The following is a 15,905-nucleotide window of genomic DNA, read 5'->3' as shown; positions in this document are numbered from 1 at the left end:
ACTGCCCAAGGACCCCACAATCCTGTCTTGAAAGAAGTACAGTCAGAATGCTCCGTAGAAGCAAGGCTGGTGAGACTTCCTCTCATGTACTTTGGGCATGTTCTCAGGAGACACCAGTCCCTGGAAAAGAACAGCATGCTTGGTAAAGTGGAGGGGCAGCGAACGAAAGGGAGGCCCTAGCCAAGAAGGACTGACACAGCAGTGGTCACAAGGAGCTCAGACATAACAACAAGTGTGGGGATGGCGTGGGATTGGGCGGTGTTTCATTCTGTTGTTGCTATGAGTTAGAATGGACAATCCCAAACAATAAGACCATTTCCCAGTTGCCACTGAGATGACTCACTGCCCTGGTGGCAGGGTGGTTATAGGATGGGCTGCTAATCTCAAGGTTGACAGTTCCCTACCAGCAGTTTCTCGGGAGAATGACCAGGTGATTGACTTCCTCCAGTAAAGAAGGATGGTCTCAAAGACTCACAGGGGCAGTGCTCCCCTGTCCTCTCGGGTCCCTATGAGTCAGTCGCGTGAGGGCAGTGAGGAGGTGAGGTGGTGAGTTGACTCACACTCATGGTGACTCCATGGGTGGCAGAGGAGAGCTCTGCTCCACAGGATTTCCAGAGGTGGTTGTTTGAGAAGAGTGCCAAGCCTTTCTTCCAAGGTACCTCTAAGTGGACTTGAGTCTCCAACCTTTTGTTGAGCAGCTGAGCACGATTGCCCTTTGAACCACGCACGGACTCTCCCAGAATCTCTACTTTGAGGCTGGGGAAATGGCGGTGAGAGGACTGAGAGACTTGTCCCAAGACAACTGCCTGGCCAGCAAGGCACAGCAGGGATTCCTGACCCCTCTTTCTACTGGGAGCGTCTTGGGCTGGGGCCACGGAGGAGCTTGATCCACCTCCAACTCAAGTAGGGCTTGAACCTGTGCCCTCTGGAGCTGGGCCAGAGCTGGACCAGACTTACGATGGTAGACGTTTGCGGGGGGTGGGGCCGGGGGGAAGAAGTGGGGGGCGCATTCAGAGGTGCCAGTGGGCAGGCTCCTGCAGTTCCAGACAGCAACAGCAAATAATGAGCAGCCAGCCACCAGAGGGGGAGGATTTACATTATTAAAGCCAGGCTGGGAGAGGTGACAAGTGGGGCACAATGAAGCTGAGTGGGAGAGGACATGAGCGAAGACCAGAAAATGGAGCCGGGTAATGAGATGTACTCCATGAAAAAGTGCTTTGGGGAGTAGGGGGGGGGGGCATTGCCCACAGCTCCTCATCAGCGCGCATCTGTCACGGGGAAAGCCCAGCAAGGGGCTGCAGTCTGAAGCCAGGAAGAAAGCCCTTCCCATGAGGCCCTGCTAATAGCGGGCAGCCGTGGGGGGGAGGGTCCCTCACACCAATTAGCAGGCCTGGAAAAGAGCCTGTCAGACTGTGAGGAGGCAGACAGACACATTGCAAGGCCGGTGTCAGGACAACTTGAACTCTGACAGTGGCCTGTTTTGAAGAGGCCTCTTCTCTTTGCCTGTGGATGAAGGGACTTATTTTAAATGGACAAGCGGGTGAAATGGCGCTTGCTAAGTCACAGGTCTTTCCCTGGGTTGCAGAGAAGCAGCTCCGGGGTTTGGAGGTCTCCTAGGACTCCCTGTGACTCTGGGGCAGGGGGGTGGTAGAGCTGCAAGCTCCGGAGACGGGCAGTCTGGCTTTGAAGCGGGCTGAACCATGTCCTGAGTGTATGACCAGGGAGGGGCGATTTAACCTCCCCAGCAGGGTTATGGAGATATCAGACAGAGTTAATGTCTGTAAAATCCCTTACACAGACGGCACCACGTAGTAAGTGCGCAATACAGGTTGGCCATGATGAAGATGACGGCGGCTCCGGACCCTGGTGGAAAGGCCTCACACAGATCCCATGTCCTCTCCACTGTAAGACCACGAACATGGTTTCGCTCCGGTTCCCCATAGGTATCGTTTGAGATCGTGCCCGGCTGAGACCGAGGCGGAGCAAGATGGCTGGGAAAGTGACACTAACCGAGGAAGGAAGCGATGTACGGCGGAACCACCGGTTGTAGAAACAATGCCGTGAAGGAGCGTGACAGACGCTAACAGGCACAGGAAAGACAGTATGACATAACCATGAGGCCTGTGAACTCTATGCCACGCCCTCCTTTCTAAAAAATGGGGTTGATCTGGTTTAAGAGACAGGCACAGCAAGTCCATTTGTGACCCCTAGGTGACCCAACATGGTGGTTCCGACCTGGAATTCAAACTAATCATGAAAGAGTTTGGCACACACCCAACTAGTTATGCTAAGTATCCTAGATGCGCTAGCCACAGGCTCCATTTTGAATTTTCGGATTCGGTCCAATGCTGTTCCCACACCCACTGAAAAGGGGCCAGGGCACGGCGGCCCAAACTGCCCAGACCAGAAACCTTGCCCTAAGAAAGCCACACTGATGCTTGGCTAAGATAACAGCCATATAAAACCCGTTTACTTTGGAAGCTCAAAGAGACCCTGGTGTCTATGGTGCGTGTCCCCTGCAGGTTCCTCCTGCAGGTTCTTGTTCCTCCATACGTACTCTAACGCCATTTCGATGTTCTAGTGTGCTGGCCCAGGCCCATCTCTGCGAACGGCATAATGACTCCTCTCTAAGAAGACCGACACGGTTAGTAAATAAATAATCATGCTAAGAACTTGGCACAAGAAATAAAAGGCGCTGTCGCATGAACCCACATCCATCAAGGTGTATGGGAGTCTGTTTTCTCAGGCATCAGACCTATCAATGATCATTGCTTTCCCAACTCTCCCTTTTACCCCGTTTGACCTAGAAGTTCAAGAGAAGAGATTCACTAGATTCTCAGAGGTCTACGGACATATGAGAGAACGATTCGGGGAGAGAAAGTAAACTGAGGCAAAGTCAATGTTTGCTCAAGGTCACCCCACTTTAAAATATGCAGGTTAAAGCTCAGTTCTTCTAACTTCTACCCGCTCTTTCTCCCTTTCCTGATTTGATAAATTCTGGGTGAGTGACAGTTGGAGATTTTTCTCACTGCTGAGCAACACCAGCGTGCTTGGAAGTTGAAGCTACTTATCCATCAAAAGATAGACTGGAGAATGTCTTTGAGAAAAGCCACAGTTGAAACCCCTGAAATGCAGATTCTTTCAGATGTACTCAATTCGGCTCTTGCCGCTAATAAATGGCCGATTTACTATGAAAACTCACTCATGTGTTACAGCGGAAGACCTAAATAATAACTCTGCTGTTAAAAAACAAACACTCAAAAATGTTGCATCTGCTCATTCAGCTCCATCTGCCACGAAAGCAATGCTCTCCGGTTTTGAAAGCAACAGGGCAAGGGACAGTTGTTCTTTGACAGAGTACAGCTTATTTCACATATGAACACTTCAGCTGGCCACAGTGACACTTGGTTTTGTGTCTTTTCTACCTCGGGGCCAGAGCCCTTGTGGCACTGTCAATGTTGGAGGACCAACTGCAAGGCCGCTGTTCGAGTCTACCAGCCACTCTGAGGGGCAGAAATGAAGCTATCTATTCCTGTAAGGATCCACAGCCTCGGACATGCTGTGTAGCGTCTCCGTGAGTTGGAATTCTTCGATGGTAGTGGGTCTGTCATGGCAGGTTTTCTTTGGTTCCAGCTGTGAATTTCTTTGGTCCCTGCATAATTTAAAATCAAGAAAGTGTGCAAAAGGTTGTATCCTCTCAGGATACTTACTCAATCTGCATGCTGAGCAATAAGGAAGGTGGCATCAGGATTGGAGGAAGGTTTATTAATAACCTGCAACAGGAAGACGACAAAACCTTGCTGGCAGAAATCGAGGAAGATTTGAAACATCTGCTGATGAAAATGAAGGATTACAGCCTTGAGTATGGATTACAACTCAATGTAAAGAAGACCCAAATCCTCACAACGGAACTAACAGGGAACAACATAATAAAAAGCAAAAAGGTTGAAGTTGTCCAGGATTTTGTTTAGCTTGGCTCCACAACCAGTTCTCCTGGAAGCAGCAGGCAAGAGATCAAAAGATGAGTTGCATGAGGTAAATCTGCTGCACAAGGACCTCTTTAGAGTATTGAAAAGCAGGGATGGTACCTTGAAGATGAAGCTGTGCCTGATCCAAGCCTTCATATTTCCACTTGCCTCATTTCAATTGCATGTGAAAGTTGGGCCCTGAATAATGAAGCCCGAGAAGAATGCTTGCATTTTCATTGTGGTGTTGGAGAAGTATATTGAAAGTACCATGGACTGCTAAAAGGACAAGCGAATTTTTCTTGGATGATGTGCAGCCAGCGTGCTGTCTAGAGGCAAGTGGCGAGACTTTGTCTTACATACTTTGGGCATGTTGTCAGGAGAGACCAATCCGTGGAGAAGGACATAATATTTGGTAGTGGGCAGCAAAAAGAGAGAGGCCCTCCCGGAGCTGGGTTGACATCAAGGCCAGAACAAAGGGCTCAGGCATCTGAGCAATGGTGAGAATGGTGCAGGGTGCAGCAGTGTTTTAGGCTGTTGTGCATAAGGCTGCTATGGGCCACAATGGGCTCTGGGGCACCTAACAATAATAACTATATTAATTGCAATACTTCACTGTTTCTGGACTTTCATCTAGAGGGAAAAAAATACATCCCCAATCTCTGAAAAATAAATCAACTAAGCCATTTAGGGGTCTCTCTATAAAGACTAGCTACACGGAAATTAGTAAAGTACTACAGTTGGTAAACAACACAAGTTATCGAAAGCAAAACGAAGCAGCCTTAGTCGGGAAGTAATTCAACATTATATCTTGCTGGTATTCATCACTTGAGTCCATTTTCTTTGTGACTCCATATTTCAGGAACACGGCCTGTGTACAGCATCCTGTGTGATACAGACAGTCGAGGCTCAGGGCTGCAACCAAAAGGGAGGGAAGGAGAATCCGTTCCTAGATGACAGACACCTGTTCATTCTGGCGATGGGAAAGGCAACACTGCACTCGGAGGAAATAAGCACAACACGGCCAAGGCAAAGGAAGACACTGAGAAGTGCACAAGACCAAGGGGCAGCTACAGCAATTCCTGTGAGGCCAGTAATCATAGCTAAACATGTGTGCAGTTACATGGGTAAGTATGTATGCTCCCTAGGTGTGGGAGGGCATCTGAGAAAGCATGTGCACACATAAGTAGGTATAGTGAGGGCATATACACACACATATATGTACGTATTTGTAGGCGCTGCAAGTATATATTTTATTTATAACAGAGCACAGAGGAGGCACAGTTAACATATGCAAACATCGCATGGGAGAAAGCACCGGGCAATGCTGTTAGCCCTCCCTTCATAAAATGCAAACCTTTGTTCATCAAAGGCTTTACCCCAAAAAGTGAAAAGGCAGGCTACCCACTAGTGGAGAATCTTCCGAAATCATATATGCAAGAAGACTCTAACAACCCAAAATCTATATAACATCTGGACCAGTTAGCAACAAAACGATGGGTAAGCCAATCAAAAGGGGGCGAAGGACTTGAGTAGGCATTTCAACCAAGAGGATATTCAAATGGCCCTCAAACATCTGAAAAGATGGTCAGTGTCGTTAGCCATCAGAGAGATGCAAGCACTCATTGATTCCATCTTACTCCCACACGGATGGCTAAGACTGGAAAAAGAAAGAAAGAGAGAAAGAAAAGAAATACAAGGATGTGGGGAAATTGGAATTCTTACTCACTGCTTCCTATGCATGCAAAAGTTGTAGGAAGACCAAGAAAAATCGATGAGTTTGAACTATGGTGTTAGAGAAGAATATTGAAAATACCATGGAATGCCAAGAGAACAAACAAATCTGTCTTGGAAGAAATACAGCCAGAGTGCTCCTTAGAGGGAGGATGCAAGACTTCATCTCATGCGCTTGGGACCTTTGTCAGGAGAGACCAGTCCCTGGAGAAGGACATCATACTTGGTCAGGTAGAGGCGCAGTGAAAACGAGGAAGGTGGTCAAGGAGATGGATTGCCACAGTGGCTGCAATGCTGGGCTCAAGCACAGGAACAATTGTGATGATGGTACGTGGCGGGGCAGTGTTTCATTCTATTGTACGTGTCGGTACAAGTAGGAACCGATTTAAGGGTGCCTAATGACAACACCCCCTTGCTGGTAGAACTACAACACGTGACAGCCATTGTGCCCAAAGGTGGTGTGGTTCCTCCAAAAACCAAAAACCAGAACTGCCTTCCCACTGGTGAATCCCAGAGACTTTTGTTCTTAGTCAGACAATAAATAAGCCAGGGCCTGAAAGTTCAATCCACCACACACCTGCCGGTCTGATATTTCAACTACTAGCAAGGTGTTCCATGATATATAGTTTTCAGTGGAGATTTCAAACGAAGACAGATTAGGAAGGGAGGCCTGAGCATCTCATTCCGAAAAATTAATCAACACAACCCTAGGGATCACGCCGCATAGGAGAGGGCTTCACCACACTCGCGGAAAACTGGAATTTAAAGATAATGGAATTTCCACAGACTTTTCAAAGCCTTTCATGTGATCTGACTTGCCTCATTAGGAAGCATCGAGCACCGGAGGCGAACACCATAGTTGGTGAAATGGAGGACCAGAGAGGGTGAGATGGAGTGGCACAAGACAAAACCATAGACTCAAGCAGGAGGATAGTGACAGTGAAGACGCAGGACTGGACAGGATCTTCCTCGAGTCCACACAGGGTGACCGTGAGTCAGAGTTGCCTCAAAGACTGAGCTAGCGATCGATCAAGAAGCCCTCGTGGCCCTGTGGGAGAAGCACTGGGCTTCTAACTGCAAGCCTCACAGTTACTGGCTCCTCTTCAGAAGGATGAACTGGTCTCTTCCCATAGATTTGCAGCCTCCGAAACCCTGTGCAGGGTCTCTAAGACTCAGAACCCACTCAGTGGCAGGAGGTTTGGCGTTTTGGGTCTATCTAAGAAAGTTCCGTCAGGCCACACTAACCACAACTATTCACGCTTGCCCTTTGTCAGGTCTTCCAAAAGGTCCCTTACCTCAGGAGTGCGCAAGCTCAACTCCACTAACCAAACATTGGCCCACCCTGTGCACCAAGCCGAGTCAGGCGGTGAGGGAGGCGCTGGGTGGGTGGTGGGCCGAAGGGTGGTAGCAGCGTGTCGACTCAAAGTTCCCTCATTTTCATGTGTTAGGCTTGAAATGGAAGCAACACTACCTTCCAGGCTTGGGTCCAATGGGTCCCAAGCTTGATCTCGAGCGATCTGAAAGGCGTGCGTGGCCGGGGGAGGCCATCACAAGAGCCGAGGGAAGCTGAGGGACAAGAGCACATGCTACTGAGAAACTCCGGCCTCCTCCAGCCAGAGGCCAGCACCACTCGACTCCTTTCATTTCCTCCCTGGAACCTTCCTTGGCAGATGCCTCTGCAGGCAGCAGGACACGCGTTCACAGCAGAACGGTGCATTCTACTACAGGGGGTTATGCACAGGACACGCTTTCCCATCTTCTTAAAACGCACATCCGTGTGTGCGTAATCAGATGGCGTGTAGGGAGCAAGTCCCAGGCAAATCAGCTGTGCTGGGTCTTCAGCAGTGTGCATTTGGCCAGGATTAAGACTAGTAATAACAATAATAATAATACTTAGGTTTGCGCCCCTACTCCAACAAGGATAATCCTCTCTGCCTGGAAGCGCGGGACTTTCAAGGGCCTCTAGCAGAGGCGCCGTGGCAACCTTTAATGAAAGGCACCTGATCAATGAGGCCGGCTCCGGCATTGGAGAATTTCAAAGGCTTTCTAGCAAGCTGTGTCTGACGGAAATGTCAGAAGCATTTATCAAGTGCTGAGGTGAACAGTCTGCAGCTGGAGCTTGCCAAAGAACAGAAGCGAACTTTGCCTAGGCCCCGCAGCCACCCTCAACAGGCCCTTTTGTATGGAGTTTAATCCGCTTGCCTCCAAGATCAGAATGTAGCTGGCGGTGTTTTCCGGACTCTGTGGACACCACCCCAGCTATTCCTGCCCCCCTCGCCTGTGCCCCAATGGGGCTTTGCTCCTACGAGCCATCTTACAGGGGGCTGTTCATCTTGCCTCTCAGAGAGCCACCAGCCACCCTGTTTGCATCCCTAAGGAGCCCAGCTGCTCTCCCTCCCTGGAGCAACATAACACCTCATCCAGCTGGGATCTAGGAGTCTTGCATCCATGAGGAAGCCAATGACAGGCTCCTGGCCACACCCAAAATGAGTTTCGAGGAGGACCTGCAGACAGGGAGTCAGGAAGCCTCCCTCCTCCATCTGTTCAGTTGCCTGAAGAATGCCTCTTCATCTGGGCCCTAGCCACACGAGGTTCTGGGGCTATAAAAACGCTAAGACCCAGTTCTTGTCTTTCAAGGGGCTTAACATCTATCAAGTGAGAAAAAAGAGTTCTCTCCTGGGGGAGGTGTCGGCTCAGTACCTCTGGCAGGGTGAGCAGTATGGACAAAGGCCTGCCAAGGGCGAGGCTGACTGGGGTGCTGGAGCCTGCCAGGGGCTAGGGGGCCTCAGGCCAAGTTGTTGGGTTGGGGAGTAAGGTATTCAGCGGGTGGTGGGTGCCCAACTGTATAGAGAGAGACTTCTTACCCACGAAAAAGCTCATACTTAACAAGGGGGACCCATTGAGGTGACCGAGAAGGAGGCCCTGGCGAGGGTCCATGACACTGCACTGGAATGCCAGATGTCACGATTTCTCCTGTAAATCGAGGTTAACTGCATAGCGGACTGTCTTCCAGTTTGGGGTGTTAGGGAAGTTAAGAAAATGCAACACACACTTTTAGAGCCTGGCAGCCTTTTCATGTGTGTTGACCACGTGTTCGACGGCTCTTCAGTAGGGACTGGAGATTGAGGTACCTGCTCCTGTGGAGGCCTACAGTCTTCAAAAGCCTGAGAAGCAGTTCCACTCTGTCTGATGGAGGGATTCTGAGTCCGAAGGAGCTCCTCAGCAGAGGGTGTGGTTTGGGATGTCGGCAGTGGAGGAGAAACAGCAGCTCGGGTTCCTTAATGCTGTTGCACATCGCCCTGCCCGGCATCGCGTCCTACCCTGTACGCCCTGGCAGTTCCTTTATCACATAAGGGGAGAAGGATAGATTCTCTACTTTGTAACTTGTATAAAGCAGGCGGGCCATTCCATGTGACTCCCTAGACAATTTTTGTTCAACACTTTAAAGAAGTCTTGTGCAGCAGATTCACCCCATGCAACGCATCGTCGGACCTCTTGATCGCTGCTTCCAGGAGCATGGATCCTGGATCCAAGCAAGATGAAATCCTTGAGAACTGCAGTGCACCTGACCTACAAGGGTTCATTTTAATTGCCTCATATGCATGTGAAAGCTGAGCGCTGAATAAGGAAGACTGAAGAATGGATGCATTTGAATTACGGTGCTGATGACGAATATTAAAAATACTGCCAAAAGAAGTACAGTCAGCACGCTCCTTAGCGTCAAGGATGGCAAGACTTCGTCTCACTCACTTTGGACATGCTATCAGGAGAGACTAGGTCCTATAGAACAGTGCTTCTCAACCTTCCTAAGGACATGACCCTTTTAAACAGTTCTTCATGTTGTGGTGACCCCCCAACCATAAAATTATTATTTTTGTTGCTACTTCATAACTGTCATTTTGCTACTGTTATGAATCAGGCGACCCCTATGAAAGGGTCGTTCGACCCCCAAAGGGGCGTGACTCACAGGTTGAGAACCGCTGCCCTCGACGGCGTCATGCTTGGTAGAGTAGCAGGACAACAAAAGGAGGAAGGCCCTGGACTGGATGGACGGACACAGTGGCTGCACAAGGAGCTCAAACAGAAGAACAATTGTGAGGCGGTGCAGGATGGGGCAGACGGTGTTGCTTTCTGTTGTGCACAGGATCGCTATGAGTCGGAATCTACTCGCCGGCCCCTAACAACAAGGCACATTTCTGTTCGTTAACTGTAAAAATCACTGGCTGTGGAGTCAGTCTTGACTTGCTGGTGAGCCCATGGCAGGTGTCAGGGTAGCACTATGTGCCATAGGGTTTTCAATGGCTGCGGTTTTGGAATTATATTACCACGCCTTTTTTCCCAAGGCACCTCTCGGTGGACTTGTACCATCCAGGGACTTCGAGGAACCTACAGCTGCCAGGGAATTGATTTCACATAGGCACATTAGGGACATCACACATTTCCTGACTCAAGGATGATGGATCTCAAAGTTTAACTGATGGTAGAAACACAGGTTGCTGTGACCCAGAATTTCTGATTCAACAGGCCCGGGGTGGAGTCTGATAATTTGCATTTCTAACAATTCCAGTTGAGGCTAATTATGCAAGAGTGGAGCTCACCACCGCTCAGGAGGAATTTTGGCTTAAGCCTAATGGAATCGTACCCTAAAACTGTAGAAATAAAAAACAAAAGTGATGAGACTAGTATAGCCTGGTGAAATCAATATGGTCAATTAATAAAGATTCTAGTAACTAAGGAAAAATGCTGTTGTACCATAAAAATAAAAATGGCTTTCTGCTTGAGTTCAAAAGTGAATTAAGTTCATCTTAGGAAGGCACAGGATATTGAAGAGCCCTTTGTGCAACGTAACGAAACAGTGCCGGTCCTGCGCCGTCTTCACAATCATTGCTGTAGCCACCGTGTCAACCTCGCTCGTTAAGTCTTCCTCTTATTGCTGACCCTCTAATTTACCAACCACGATGTACTTTCCAGGAACTGGTCCCTCCCGATGACATGTCCAAATACGCGGGACCAAGGCTCACAGCCTTAAAGCTCTGTGGCTGTACTTCTTCAAAGCCCACTGGTTTGTTGTGTTGGAAGTCCATGCTTACACTCTTCTCATGTGGTTCTTACTCATTGTCCAGTTTTCTTCTTTATTTAAAAAAATCATTTTATTGGGGGCTTGTGCACCTCATCACAATCCACACACACATCCATGTGTCAAGCACATGCGTACAGTTGTTGCCATCGTCATTCTCAAAACATTTTCTTTCTACTTGAACCCTTGGAACCAGCTCCTCATTTTCCAATGTACCTTAGCCTGAAAGTGACGTCTTTACTCTCTAAAACCTTAAAGAGGTCCTTTGCAGTACATTTGCCCAACATAACATGCTGCTTGATTTCTTTCTGCTGTTTCCTTGAGTGTTGCTGATTATGGACCCAAGTAAAGTGCCATCTTTGACAACTTCATTTTTTCTCTCTTTCTCGTGATGTTATTTATTAAACCAGTTGTCAGGAAGTCTGTTTTCTTTGCAATGAGGTATAATCCATACTGAAGGCTATAGTCTTTGATCTTTGTCAGTAATGCTTCAAAAGGATGTTCCCCCTTCTTTCCTCAACTAAACGCTTATTGGGAATCTTATTAAAATTAAACTCATTGTGGAATCAACATGAAAGATACAAAAACGCCCAATGGCACTGAATGATGTGTATATGTGTGCACGTGTGTGTGTGACAGCGCATACACTTCAGAGTAATATTCAATGCTTTCATTTAATTAGTTCTAGAAAATAAGCATGGGTGAATGGGAAAGATGGTCAGTATTTACTTTATTTTAAATATAATGATTGAAATCACAAGACTTAGGACAATTTCACCAGGGAAAGATCCTCTGCTTCTAGGTCACAATTCACCCAGAATAATTTTCAACTCCAGAATAAACCATTCACTAAAAACAGGGAGCATGTCCTGAATGGACGAGAAGAAATACAATATTATGCTTTGCTGCCAAGAAGGAAACTGGCCAACTTCCAGTTCAGCTCCGATGCGCTCACAGCGAGAGCGATGAAGCACCCTCCCTCGCTCCATCTTGAAGATCATTCGGGCACTAGCAGATCTTCTGGCGCTGCCAGCTACCTAGAGCACAGTCCACATGGCAGAGAGCCTTTGGGTAGCCGAGGGAAGGCTCCAGTGAACTCCACTTAAAGGGGAATGATTTCATAAACCCTCATGCATGATAAGAAGCATCTGTCTAGAAAACTGTAATTCGCAAGACCTTGGTGCATTTCCCCCAGAAGGTGTCTGTATGGGGACAAGAGGGTGGTGGGCAGCGCACTGAAAGGGTGACAACAGGATTGCTGAGCCCAGGATGTCTGATTTTGATAGGTACATGTGACCATTGTGCTTCAGGCCAATGCTCATTTTCAAATCTGTAAGACAGTGTTTCGAAGGAGGGCCTGTGTCATCTTTATTGTCACATGTCCTGGGATGCTGATGGTGCCTTGCGTGCAATTGGTCCAGTAGGTTTTAAATTGGGGCATTTACAAAGTAGAGAGGGAAATTTCTGGAAGGTTCTAGACTTGAAGGGTGATGCTGAACATCCCACTGGACGGCCCCTAACAAAACCACAGCAGCAGCAACACCAAGGACCCCTGGTCTCAAAGGAAAGGAAAGAGTGGTACAAAAATTATACAGACAATGCCGATCAGGGGCCGGGAGGGCTTTAAAAAGCAACTTGCCCAGAATCTAAGCTTTTCCTTCTTATAGTTTTTGGGGTGGGTAAAGGATATTCTGTCGCCTGACTTTTCTGACTTGTCTGTTACGGACATCCTTTTGTCCAAATGCAAATTCAGCAAGCAACAAGGGCTCCCTTGTGCCTCCTCCCAGCTACCCCGTGAGGTACACATAGTAATGTCATGGGGAGAGGGCTCAGAGAAGCAAAATGGCTTCTCTTATCTAGCAGGGAGTAAGCAGCAGACACAAGATTCACACCCAGCTCTGACTCCAAGGCGTTTAGAGTTTCCTCTCTATTACAGTTGCCTTCCCGGGGAGACCAGTCAAGAAGACAAATAGAGACTCTTTGGGTCAAGCCCAAAGTACTGCACATATCGCACACTAAACAGGCCTCGCACTGAATCTATTTATGGTTGCTTTGGCAACGTTTATAGAACCCCTAAAGTCATCTTTTCCTTGTGCTACAATGGTTATGGTTTAGAATGCTGAAATGTATTTTAGCACTTAAAAAAAAACACACCGTCTGTGATTAAACATATTAAGGGACGTTTAAAACTTTGATTAATGATCTGATGAGTTGTAAAACAACTCAAAATTGTGTAAATTTGTATTCAGGGATTTTCTAAAATTGTATGTTATTGACTTGATGGATTGAAACAAGCCCTTTGAAATTGTTCTGCTCTGTTATTCAAATCTTTACCGAGTAGTTTATTGACAGGTTGAAGAATACAATGTCCCCCTCAGTGGGTACACCGTAAACTCACAGCTTGCGTTGTGCTCAGTAGGAAGGTCTACAAATCAGGGCTAGTGGCCTTTGGCATCATTTCTCTTGCATGGTCATTAGATCTGGCTGCCAAAGACCATAAAGGTCTTTGTTCAAGCCTCACCAATTGCCTCGATGTACTGGTTATGCCTTGTCTTAGCAATACGGGTGAATTTTTGTCCACCTTGCTCGCTTGGACAAGAATTGGCAGTTTGTGCTTATTACACTTACAGGTAAGCGATCTCAGTCTCACGGAGGTGAAGATGGTGTTCAAAAGGTCAACAGTTGGAGCTGCTGACAGTATAAAATCGCTGCCTCCTGCCTCCCCATTGAATGCCCTCCCACCAGGCATCCACATGTTAATGAGTCTGTGGATGTGGACTCTCACCATGTCTGAAGACCCCCCATTAGCTGAAACCCCTATTAGCCACCTCCAAACAGAAGCCGTGTACGGAAAGTATAGCAAGACAGGAGAATAGACTGCTCTAAGTGAGCTCTACCCATCACCAGACAAACCAACTATCGAGCACATGGGCACAATCCATCTCCTCGTTTCCGTCACTCGAAGGGACAAGGAGGTTGTGTGTATAACAAACCCCAATGCTTCTTTGATCCAGACAGTCTTGTCTGTGATACGGGAGTTGAATTGGGTATAACTGAGTGGAGAGAGCTTGATAAACACCCCTTGCATGTAACACCAACTCTCGGGGGTTTTAGGCAATACATTTGAAGAAGTAGCTTCCTAAATCTCACTCAAGGAAAACTACAATGGTTGACACCCACAGGGGTGCAGTCTGGTTCCTCTTCCTCTGTAGAGCCAGCACTGCAGCTACGCTGACTGGTGAGAGGGCCAAGCTCTCCCTGCTACTGCCTCCCAGACAGCCAGGCTTTCTGAGGCACGTTGTCCACACTATGGCAAGTGAATAAATAAAATGAGCTCAGGGTTGAATCCTCATTCTGGGTCAGTGATACTCTATCTGCAAAACCTACCCTCTTGCTGTTAGCAGCCAAGGAGCTGCCTGGAAATGGCTTCTCATTTTTATACCCATTCCGATGAGGTCGTCAGTGCGTGCAAGTATTTACAGTCTCAGGAACCCTAAGCAGCAGAGCTACGCTGCCCTGCACACAGGTAATCAACTCAACGGCAGTGAACTGAGGTGTTCTGGGATTAGGGTCTTGACGGAAATCAGACGGAAGATGACCGTGGATGTCGGGGGTGATGGCGGAATGAGAAAGCTGCTTCCATCCAGGGACAGAGAAAGGCGGCAAGAGCTGACAGCAAGGACAGCTATTCGGCCTGCGGAGTGGAGAGGGCTACTTTGAAAGACTCTGCCTGCTCCAGGCTGGGCCTGCCTTCCTCCGGCCCTCCTCTTCTGCTGCTCTCCATACTTCTACGCCCTGCTGGGCACCAGGGAAGAGAGCCAGTGAGGCGAGCTCTCCCACCTTCCTTCCTGCTTGCTCAGCAAACGGCATAGCCGGGGTCTGCCATGGCTTTTCAATGCTTCTGTTACACACACAGCACACGTGGGCGGCTTTCAGAACAGGAGTGGCTCTCCTCACATATCAGGGGGCTCGTCATATGAATTCAGGATGTAGGCTCTAGGGCAGATCTCAACCTTCCTCATGCTGGGACCCTTTAATACGGTTCCTCATGTGGTGGTGACCCTCCCAACCATAAGATTATTTTTGTTGCTACTTCATCACTGTCATTTTGCTTGTTTTATGAATTGGGCGACCCATGTGAAAGGGTCCTCCGAACCCCCCAAAGGGGTCGTGACCCACAGGTTGAGAACCATTGCTCTAGGGGCAGGCGCTCTCTATGGACCAGAGTAGAAGATTCGGGTCTCCTTCCGGGTCTATAACTCTAGGGGTCCTGGGTGGTCCTTACATGGCGTCCATCTTGCTCTGTTAGTGCTCACGTCTGCGTGTAATCGGCAATTTACGTGACTCAGAAGTGATTTAGGACACCCCTTCACTGAGAAGTCGGCATTCATGTAAGAATGACAGCCCTATTCTCAGCGGCACTTTGGGCCAAGGCAATTCAATCCCTAATAGGTGACGCTGCTGCTCGGCTGTGACCAGCCCTGGGCCTCCTTGGTCTTCTGCACCCTATCACACTTTTGGAAATACTCCTTTTACCAAACTTTTCTCAACATACCCACTTTGACTATGACATCTATTTTCCTGTCAGGACTCTGAAGTACCTGGCCTACTCAAGTATCTTTTCCCCTCCCATGTTCCTCCACTTGCAGCCACTGTTCTGCAGGGAGAAGAAGGAGAAAGGAGATTCTGGATGCGGTGTCCCATGGGTGGGCACCACTTAGCATTAAACACTGGGTGGGCCCGTTGGTTTTTTGGCGTGTTATAATCGGACATCTTTTGTAGAAGGCAGAGTTCTTTCCCTCTGGTGGCAGCGGTTTAAGGCCTGTAAGGATGGCAGACACAGGTATGATCCCAGTTTACAGCTGAGGAGCCTGGCAGAGAGCACTGACGGGCCGAAGGTCAGTTCCCTCAGTGGAAGGCCAAACAAAGACGTCATTGCTCACTGAGTGACCACTGGTCCTTCCCTCGATTACCCAGGCTGCTCTCTGGGTACGATGAGATGGACCCACTGCTCCCAAAGGGGGCGCATCTTCAGAAATAGACAGGGTATTAGGGGAAACTGAGGCTCCTTTTGACTCTCCCCCCACCGCCTGCAGGGAACTTTCAACTAGAGAGACAAACGCTCATTT

At 48.4% G+C, this 15,905-nt stretch overlaps 1 protein-coding gene across 1 annotated transcript in view; it reads right to left on the bottom strand.

The window, feature by feature from the left end:
- KIF26B (kinesin family member 26B) overlaps positions 1–15,905 on the bottom strand; it is a 587,401-nt gene that overhangs the window by 103,366 nt on the left and 468,130 nt on the right. The gene's annotated exons all lie outside the window — the stretch shown is intronic.

This window comes from Tenrec ecaudatus, chromosome 1 (genome assembly GCF_050624435.1).
Source record: "Tenrec ecaudatus isolate mTenEca1 chromosome 1, mTenEca1.hap1, whole genome shotgun sequence".
Lineage (NCBI taxonomy): Eukaryota > Metazoa > Chordata > Mammalia > Afrosoricida > Tenrecidae > Tenrec > Tenrec ecaudatus.
The sequence above is the reverse complement of the archived record's forward strand: the minus strand, read 5'-3'. Positions and strand labels throughout refer to the sequence as shown.